Source organism: Alligator mississippiensis, chromosome 10 (genome assembly GCF_030867095.1).
Source record: "Alligator mississippiensis isolate rAllMis1 chromosome 10, rAllMis1, whole genome shotgun sequence".
Classification (NCBI taxonomy): Eukaryota; Metazoa; Chordata; order Crocodylia; family Alligatoridae; genus Alligator; species Alligator mississippiensis.
In genome coordinates, this window is record NC_081833.1 from 16,851,869 (window position 1) to 16,862,320 (window position 10,452).

Sequence of the window (10,452 nt, forward strand, 5' to 3'; positions counted from 1 at the left end):
GGCAGATTCATCAATGGAGCCTGAGAATCGGCTGGGGATCCCCGAGGGCCTTTCAGTATCCTTATATATAACCATTACCGGAGCCCTGCCAGGCTTCTGCTGGTACCAGGAGTTCCAGCTGTCACTGATGCTGCCGCTGCTCCTGGCACAGGTGATGGTAATTGTTCCTCCGGGAGACGCTGACACCGAGGGCGGCTGATTCAGCAAGGACTAGGCACCAGCACCTGGGACCAAAACAGCAAAAAAGAAAATGCTGAGAGTTAAAGTAGCTTCAGCACCAGGAGGGGAGCGAGACTGGATAGTGACTATGGAGGTAATTGTTAGAAAATGCAGAAGGACTCCAAAGTACCAGAGAAATATGCAAAGAGAGTGAGGAGGAGAGAGGCCCAGGCCATGGTGAGATTGCACACCAGCTTGGTTTCTTGAAGTAAAAGGGTCTCTGGCTGGGAATCTGTGAATATCTCTCTTAAACCTCCTGAGCGGAAATCAGACCCTTCATGCAACTCTGCCCGCTACACACTGGCTGTTCCTCTCCACACCTCCCTCCCCATGGGACTGCCATAATAAGAATCATCCTTGTGTGAGATTTGAACCCAGTGAGGACAACACAGCAGAAGATTTTCTTTTATGCTTTTTCTTGGTGCAGGAAGCTGTTCTCTGCCTTACAGACAAGCCCACAAGATGAATCTCAAACCCTCAAGTGGAGTGGAGAAGCTTTATCATGATTCTGATCACCATCAGGGATGGTTAACGTCACCACTGTTAACATAGTCAGAGTGCTATCCAAGTTGTAGGGGGAGAGAGCAATTGGATCCCGGCCGTGTTTGTTCCAGTACTTGATGAAGTACTGCCCAGGGCTGGGGCCCTGCTGGATCATTCTACCACTCAGCCGTGAAATGATCATTAACTCATTTTGCTCAGTATAGTCATATCATTGCTGACACTGCAATGGGTAATGCTTATTTTCCTGGGAACCAGGCTCAGCAGCTCCAAACATCCTACAGAGTTTCCTGCATGTCTCCTGCTCTAACAGTACAGGACTGTACAGAAGGAGCCTTCTCTAGGCACTGTCCTGGAAGCTGGGGAAGTAAAGGTTTCACTGAGCTAGAGGCCGAGCTGTGCCCTGAAAGGCAACTCAGCCTATGGGATCACAGGCTGGAGATGACCAGTTCAGGGGAAATTCTACTGCATGTCAGCCTGGTAGGCTTTCATACACCATGTAAGGTCCCATCTTGGCTGTTCAGCCTCTATCAGTAGATGGGAAAATGGTTCAGGGCATTGCCGATATCAATATAGGGCATCAATATATATGCAAGCTTGGTCTGTGTGTGTCATGGGAGCGTTGGGTGAGCCAGAAGGCAAAGATTGGATTCCCAGTCCCAGCACAGATGTGTTCAATAATGTGCCCAAGGATACATCGCGGGGCCTCAAACACCTTATCTGTACAATAAGCATGATATCTTATTGAATGTAGCGATTCATCTTTTATTTGTCATTATTATCTTTTTCATTGCTGATCATGTTCCTGACGAAGAGGCCTTCGCCCAACCACCCAGGGGCATAGTGGAGACATCTCACATCTGAACCAGCAGAAGATGACAGTTGACTGGAATCCCACCTTCTTTCAGATATCTCCCATTTTTTTGTCCCTCTTGGACAGCAACGTCTCTTATGAAAGTCTTACCCTGTAGGGAAACCTCCAAGGAGTGAATGAAAATTTGACTCCTGAGCTACCAGAGGAGGTTTCAGGGTTAACTGGGATTGACCTCATTACCTACACTGCCCCCATTTACAACAAGAGCTCTCATTTAAAAACAGAAGTGACCCATTCCCTTTCAGAGAAACAGGTGTGTGTCTCTTCTCTGTCACTGCGAGAAGAGCTGCTGTCTTTATCATAAGCGAAGCAGTAATAATCAGCCTCATCCTGGCCCTGGACTCGTGATGGTCAGCATGGCCATGTTACCAGAACTGGCACCAGAGGATAGGTCAGGGATTCTGGAGGGTTTGTTGCTATTGCATATATAATCAGCACAGGGGCACAACCAGGTTTCTGTAGAAACCACTGAACATAGTTACCAACATTTCTTCCTGTGCAGGTGAGTTTAGCAGTTTGTCCTGGAGAGACAGACACTGAAGATGGCTGAGTCATTATGTACTGGGCAAGAGAACCTGGGGGGGAAGAAGAATAGATGCAGATAGAAAGACTCACTCCTGACTTGAACCTCAATTCCCATTGAGCAGGCTGTCAGGGGAGAAACCAAATGCAAGTGTATCTGAGCAGTAGATGAGCACCACAAGGAAGAGCAGGGCACAGGCCATGGTGGGAATCCAGACCAGCTTGGCTTTCCCGGTAAACGGGTCTCCGGCTGGGACCCTCTGACTCATTCTTATACCCCAGAGCTGAGAGCAGCCCCTTCATGCAATTCTGTTCCCAGCTCCAGGGCTGCTAAAGATCAACATACATCCATCTGACAGGGGTAGAGACACATGTGAGGGACTCGGCTTTGTTCTTTCCTCTCTACTTTGATGTCAAACTGGAGGTAACTTCCTTGTTATGACATCAGAGTGTTGTACAGAGGGTGTCAATGAGAGCACAGTCAGACCCTGCCTGTGTAACTTCTAACATTTAACCAAGTGTAGCTTTGCTGAGTCCCCAAATCCTCCAGGGTCCCCGCAGCCATACAAGGATTATTCATAATGGCTTAGGAATATCCCAGCATCACTGGCCCTGCTCTGGGGAAACTTTGTCTTCCTGGGAAACAGGTGCTGCCCTGCCAAGACCACAGTCAGTGTTTCCAGCAGGAGGCTCCTGCTGTGACAGTACCATCCTGTAGGGAATAAACCACAGCCCTGGGTGCTGGTTATCTACACACCAGCACTGCTGGGAGCTAGGGTTGCACAAAACAACACCGTTTCAATTCAACTTCCATTTCCCCGTTTCCAAGGGACGGTGTCTCATTTTGCTGTTTCGAAGCACTGTTCCATTTTGTTTAATCAAAACTGATCAAAACTGTTTCAACACTGTTTTGATGCATTTCAACATTTTGCCCATAGACTATATTGGGAAATCACAAAAATGCCTATAACTTTGTCATTTCATGCCTGATTCTAATGAAAACAGCAGAGATGGTAGCCCCTGCTGGGGCCGCAAAGCCTGTCAAGTTTCAAGGAGATAGGTGCAGGGGATTCTGGGAAACTCCACCTCAAATTCTTGAAAGTGTGAAGGCACGGGAGGGCAAAATGTCGAAACAGCGTTGAAACAGGGGAAGCAGTTTAGTTGAAACGAAATGAAACAGTGCTTTCGAAATGAAATGAAATGTCAAAACAAAACACTGTCTCTTTGAAACGGCGACACAGAAGTCAAAATGAAAGAGCTGTTTCGCACAGCCCTCCTGGGTACAATTAATGTGAGTGGATGTACAATTGGGTGGACAACAACTCTGTTGGGAACGAAAAATGGATCAATGTCAGAAAGGGAGGAAGATCTGAGTGGGCTTCTCATCAGGGATGGTTAGGCCTCAGCTGAAGCATAATGTGCAGTTCATGGCATTGATTCAGTATTAATTTCTCTGTGTTCAAATTTCTCCCATGGAAACTGGGCATTTCTAAACAAGTGGCAGTGGGAAAAGGACATGAACACTATTATTTTTTAAGAACATAAAAATGCAGGAAGTCAGTTGTAATTGTTTAATGAATATGTATTCCAGCAAATCACCTACAAATTTGTGCGTGCTGTTCTTGTTCACTAATTGAAGGAAATACAACTTAACATCTCTAAGATGAACTGGAGAATGGAGTAGGATGTTCCTGGGCCTCAGCAAGGCTGTGGTAGGTCTTTGACGCTGTAACAGGCCCTTCACTCCCAAGTACCATCCCCCTGCAACAAGCCTTGTGAACTCCTACAGCACCCCTGAGGATGCTCCTGGTTTGTCATTTTCAGCCTTTCTGGGGCTCTTTCAGAGCCACCTTTGACCAATGGCCCCCTCAGCCCTTCCTGCTGGTGTCTTGTCCTGCTCCAAGCAGAGCTCCTCAGGTCCCCCACCTAGGAGCCATCTTTCACTGCCCCCTGGCCCTGGCTCCCCAGCTCAGGGAGACAAGCCCTTCTACTCACCTTTGATGGATTAATTAATTATTAATACTGAACTCCATACTGATTGATCATTAATCCAGAAAAGATCAGACTCCTCACACAAATTGGTGTTGGTCTGGGCACCTCCAAGTCTTTCTCTAAACCCTCAAAGTTGAGAACAGCCACTTCAGGCAAAGCTGCCCTCTGCTCACTGGCTGCTGCTCACATCTCCCTCCCTCAGATTAGAAAAGCCAAGGGGAGAAGGGAAAAAATTAGGGTCCTATTCTCCTCCCACTCTCACTGGTGTGACTCAAGATTGGGGCCTCTCAAATTAAGAAAGGAAACTGGTGTGAAGCTGGAGTTAGTGAGGGGAGACCCAGGCCAGAGGTTTCTCTGTCTAACAAAATGCAGAAGACCTAGCCGGGTTTTTCTTTAGTTTCCTCTCCCACCGCCCAGGACACCCTGATGCCCACTTAATCACCAGACCCCAGTCCTCCGGGGCAGGACAGGGACATTTATGAAGTTTGGCTAGAAATATCACAGCTCCAAAGAAAGAAAAAGAGATGAAGAGACAGATCATAGCTGAGAAAAGAGAGGTGGGAACAGGAACGCCAGTGAAGGCTGGTTTGGAGGGAGGCGGGTCAGTGTACGAGGGCAGGACTCTGGGGGCAGAAGGTAGAGGTTTGATCCTAAACTACCAGAGATGTTCTGTGCAACTGGGCCCAGGACACATCTCTGAGCCTCAGTTTCCTCCCTGAGAAAATGAGCAGTGTATCATATCTTGTGGACTCATTTTATCCCACAAACTGCATTTTCCTTATTAAACTGGTATGATCTCCAAAGTCCTTAGAGGGTATCTGGCTCTATTCCCCTCTAGAAGTTACAATTCTGTTTGGAGAATTCTTTATTTTTACTTATTTTTAGGTATTGTGACCCTCTCCTTTTCCTTTGATTCATTGTTTTGCTTTGATTCTGGGACACTGGTTTCCAGGCAGACGGGTGAAAACAAGGATGAAAAAAGATGAGGCTGGTTTTCACACTTCACTTTTGAGCCCAAGGATGTGTCATTGCTGTCTGTGTGGTTTCTGTCATGGAAAGGCCTCCATACTACTTCCCATGGGTGCAGTGGAGATGCAAGTGTGACCACCCATCCCTAATTGGGCAGGACAGTCCCAAAGTTTAAAGATCAAGTTCTGGTCCTGGGCTGAATGACTCCATGAATGACTGGATGACAAAATTTGTACCAGATTCCCCTAGACACAGTGAAACCATAGGAACTATTCTCCCAGTATCATGTGCAGGGATCCAGGTTTCCCATTTGCTGTGAAAAAATGCAGGGAAATTATGGCTTCCCTGGCAGGCTGGCAGGGTACCAGCCTACAAGGGGCTTCTTGCAGTTGTGGGGAGCCAGGGCATAGGGCACCCTGTGCATGTGTGCATACACACACATGTATGTGATCAGCGATATAAGCAGGCAGTGGTGGAGGGCAGTGCCCCAGCTCCCTGCAGGTAACGGGCAGATTGAGGCCCGCATGGTGAAGTGGGGTGGGGCAGGGCGGGCGGCTGGAGCGGGAGGTGCTGCCCCTCAGGGGCAGTGCATGGGCCCCAGAGCCAGAATGTGTGGGTATGGGGCTGGCTGGGGAGTCGTACGGAGCAATGGATGGCTCAGTGTGGGGCGGGGTGACTTTCTCCCAACTGCTGCATGCAATCCCAGAAAGGGGTAAATGAGGAGGCATGTGCCCCCCAGATTAGTGCATGGGGTGGATGTGGCTTGTCAGCTGTGGGTTTGGGGCTCCCCACCCTGCTGCCCTTCCCTGGGGCCTCCACAGCTCACCCTGGCATGGGATGGTGGAGCGGGGCAGGGAGACTCAGTGTGGGGTTTGGTGTTGGGTGGGAATGTGTCCACTTCTGCAACAGGAGACAGCCAACATCTGAACAAGCAGTAGTGACTGTAGTGAGACAGAACCAGGTTGCAGTGGATCACATTGCTTTCTTTCACAATTGTTTTGAAGGTGGGAAAGTGAATCCTCCTTCTCTCAACTCTCACCCTTCTCCCAGCCCTCCTTTCCCTGCAAAGCTTCTGGGACAATCATCCTGTGTACCCAGACCTCCAAGGAAGTGAGTGAGAAGACAAATCCTCTGGTGGCTGGAAAGGACACAGGGATGATAGGAATCACTCTCATTTCTCACATGTCCCCTTTCTGACAGGAACGATCACTAAAGGAACAGTGTGACCCACTCCCTTTGTAACAGGAGGTTTATGTCTCACTTCCCCATTGCACTGTGTCATTGTGTGGAGAGTAACTGCCAGTATAAGCACCGCAGTAATAATCAGCCTCGTCCTGGGCTTGGACTCCAGTGATGGTCAATGTGGCCGTGTTACTGGACTTGGAACCAGAGAACCGGTCCGAGATACCGGAGGCTCTGTTATTACTTCTGTCCACAACGAGCAGGGGGACACTCCCAGGTTTCTGTTGGTACCAATCTGGTCCATTGCTACTGATGCTATTTCCTGTGCAGGTGAGAGTAGCAGTTTGACCAGGAAATATGGACACCAAAGGTGGCTGAGTCGGCGCGGTCTGAGCAAGACAACCTGGAACAAGAGAGAACACACAGGCATGAAATAACCCCTCGTATCGAGATCTGCAGGCAGCCAGGGGACAAAACCCCCATTTCAGCACCTGAGCAGCATGCAAGGAATACGAGAAGTGGGGCCAAGGCCATGGTGGAAATCCAGACCAGCTCTGCCTCCTCAAGGAAACCAGTCGCTGGCAGGGACCATTCAGATCTCTTTAACTCCCCACAGCTGAGATCGGCCCCTTCATGTAAATCTGCCCTCTGCTCACTGGCTGCTGCTGGCACCTTATTCCTGCCAACGAGAAAACCCCGGAGGAGAAGGGAGGGACTCTGCAGCCCGTGCTCCTCCCATGCTCATTGGTGTTAGCTCATATTGTGGCTACTCAAGTGAGGACAGAGGAACTGGGGAAACTGCCCTGTTTGTTTTTTTTACAAGGAGATAATAAAAGAAACCCCACAGCCCAGGACCCCTTGCTGCCCATTTCCTCACCCAGAGCCTTCCAGAGGCCTCGTTCAATGTTTCCAGTCAGAAACTCCTGGTCTAACTACAAGGGAGATTACAGGCTGGAGCAATGATCTAGTTGCTGGAGAAACCTCATGGGCCAGAAGTGAGAGATGGAGACATAAAGCACTGATGTTTTGAGACAGACCTGCTCAGAGAGCGGTGACCTTCGCCGCTGCCTTGTGGACTCATAGCACAGCCGGGGCAGGGAGAAGGGGCAGCTCAGGACTCAGTTTGAACAGGTTTTCTCTCTGAGACCAGGTCCCCAGATAGACACTGCTCATCAAGAGCCATTTGGAGTATTATTTGTGTCAGCACTGTGCAAACTGCACAGCGGGGGCCGCTCCAGTGGGGCCACAACCCCCCTCACCTCCTCAGATGTGGGTTCACATTGCACTGTGCCATAGCCCCCCTGGCCCTGCAGACTGCTCCGTATCACACTATAATACACCATCCTGCCCCCAAAGAGGAGAGCCCGGAGACCTCAGCTGCAGCCAGAGCTGGAGCAATGAGGGGAGCAGTGGCAGGGGGGAGCGGGGGGCTGCCAGCTGGACAGCCCTGATTTATATTACTGCCATGTCTCAGGGACCCCCGGCATGGACATGACCCCGCTGTTCTCCCTGCTGTGTAGACACAGACTAGACAAACAGTTGCTGCCTCAAGGCACTGATCATTCAAGGCGCAGTACCCGGGGGGATGACCTCAGCGAGCCCCCAGAGAGGGTCCTGCAGGAAGCCCCTGCCATGCACCAGCTGAGAGGAGCTTCTGTGCGTGGAAGTGTGCGCGTCTCCGCCGGGGCGAGAGGATCCACAGCTCACGACACTTCCTGTCTTCTGTTCCCAGCCTGTTCTCCCAGGGGCAGGGAGGAGCATGACGACTGTGCGTATGGCAGTTCAATCTGCTGTGGGAGGATGGAGAGATGTCTTATTGTAAATCAGAGCCCAAAAGACTCAACATCAATCTTCTCACAGTAACATCTCCCTTTAGCTTCATTACAAGGCACCTCCTTGTGCATCCTTAGTGACGAGCTCCCCCAAATGGCAAGCATTGCATTTACAGCCAGCTCTCACCCTGACTTGCCTGGGCATGCCAAATCATCCACAGTCATCCACAAAATAAGGTCCTGCCTGGTTGCTTGTTTTGAGCCCTGACTCCCCTCACAAACTTGCCTCCCTGCAGCCATTTAAATCCCCAGGGTTTTCTACACATGTCAATGGACCCCAGTGCCTCTGCAATCACCAAAACACTGTGTGATAGATGCAAGGAGGGGCAGGGGAATGGAGGCCATAACGCTGCACTGAGGGTGAACAGGGAGTCACTGATAATATTCAGATACTGCCTATCAGCATTGAGGTTCCTGTGGCATATGGGCTTAGATGCTTTAAAACTACCAGAGGCGGCTCAGGTGGATCCTAGGGCTCACAGGTCTCAAACTCTTAACATTGCAGGACTGGAATGGACAATCCACAAGTCAAAGTAGCAGAGGGTCACTGTACTGGAAACAGATGTATGCCTTGAGATGTGGCTGATGTGAGACAACACTGTTTAGCGCTGTTGGATAGTAGGGGATAAAGCACTAATCTGGGAGCTGGTTATTCACATATTGGGCAGTACTGGAAACCTGAGGTGCAGAGAGATCATTTTCCAGAAGACAGAGCTGTGGAGTGAGAAGAGAGTCATGTCTCTGGTAGCACCCAGGGAGATGAATGAATTAGATTGATCTTTGAATAGTACCTTGGGCCTATAAAGGCATATCCACATTCTCAGGTGTTTGTGTGGGTGGATCTCTGCATCCTTTGCCACCCACACACATTTTGGGAATGTGGATGTGCCACAAGAATAGACCAAATGTAGATGGGAAAGGGGAGGTGGTCCAACTGTTGTGCAAAGAGTGTCATTGTGAGGACAATTGGATTCTTGCTGTGTAAACTTGTATATTTAATGAAGAATATCTAGTACCCAGAAGTCCGACAGCCTGCTGAACCATTGCAATACCCAGAGCCCAGGCATGCCCAAAAAGATCATCACCCATTCTTAGATCAGCACCAGCGCTGCCCTGTGGGACCTGGATTTCCTAAGAACCGTGCACCCCTCCTCGCAGAGCCGGCTGCGTTCTTTCTGGCAGGCGTCTCCCATTCAATGGTATGGAGCAGCAGGGGCTAACCCCTGCGAGGGTCTCTGGTTATTTCCACATGGATGGTGCTAGGAGCAGGAAAGGAGCCAGGTTTGCTGTGCTGAATGGAGACCTGGAAGGGAGAGGACACTCACACCCTGCAGTCAAAGCTTGAAGTGTACCGGAAGGGCGAGTGCAGGGGAAGCTAGACACTAGGTATGTGTGAAATTTTGCCAGCAATTTCATTTCAGTGCTTTTTTGACTCATTTCGAGCTTGAAATAGTGAAATCAAAATGAAACAGAGAGCTTCAAAACAGCCTCAAAATGAAATGAGGCAAGTCAAAAGGTTTTGAAATTTTCAAAACATTTGGAGTTTTGAAGCTTAAGCGGGGCTTGCCTACAAGGAAACAGAAATTAAAGTAAGAAGAGTGAGGTGGGGGAAAGTAGGGAAGTGGGGGGAGGAGTGCTCTCATTATTGACTGTGTAGCTGGGCAGTGACTGTCATCATTTCCTGAGGTCCCTTCCAATCCCAGTGCTCTGGGGGAGGGATGGAAAATCTATGTAAAAGGCAGCATTGTTTGAACTGCCCTCCTTTCTGCCTTGGCATCAGTTGAGTGAGGGTGCGCCTTAACTTACCCACCCATGTCATGGGTTTTGCCTGTCAGCAGCTAGAGGTGCAAGGCCCCAAAACCCAGACTCCCCCTGCACCTATCTCCTTGACAGCTAGCAAGCTTCGTGGCCACAGCAGGGCTTAGCAGGCCTCCAGTTTTCACCCCCCTGTGCCCCAAGACAGACACAGTCCCACAAGCAACCATGACATGAGTTTTGCCTGTCAGTAGCCAGAGGTGCTGGGCCCCAGAATGCAGAAGCCCTGCACACATCTCCTTGAAAGCTGGCAGCTTTGTGGCCTCAGCAGGGGCTACCATCCCTGCAGCTTTCATCCTGCTGCGCCTTAACACACAGTATCACCCATGTCATGAGGTTTGCTTGTCAGCAGCTTGAGGTGCAGTTTCCCTCAAACCCCTCCACCTATCTCCTTGAAACTTGGCAGGTTTCACTCCCTCAGAAGGGGCTACTATCCCTGCAAGTTTAATCCAAATCAGGCTAGAAATAACAAAGTTATAGGCTGTTTCGAGCTTCCCCATTATAGTCTATGGGCAAAACATCGAAACAGTGTCGAAGCAGCAAAAC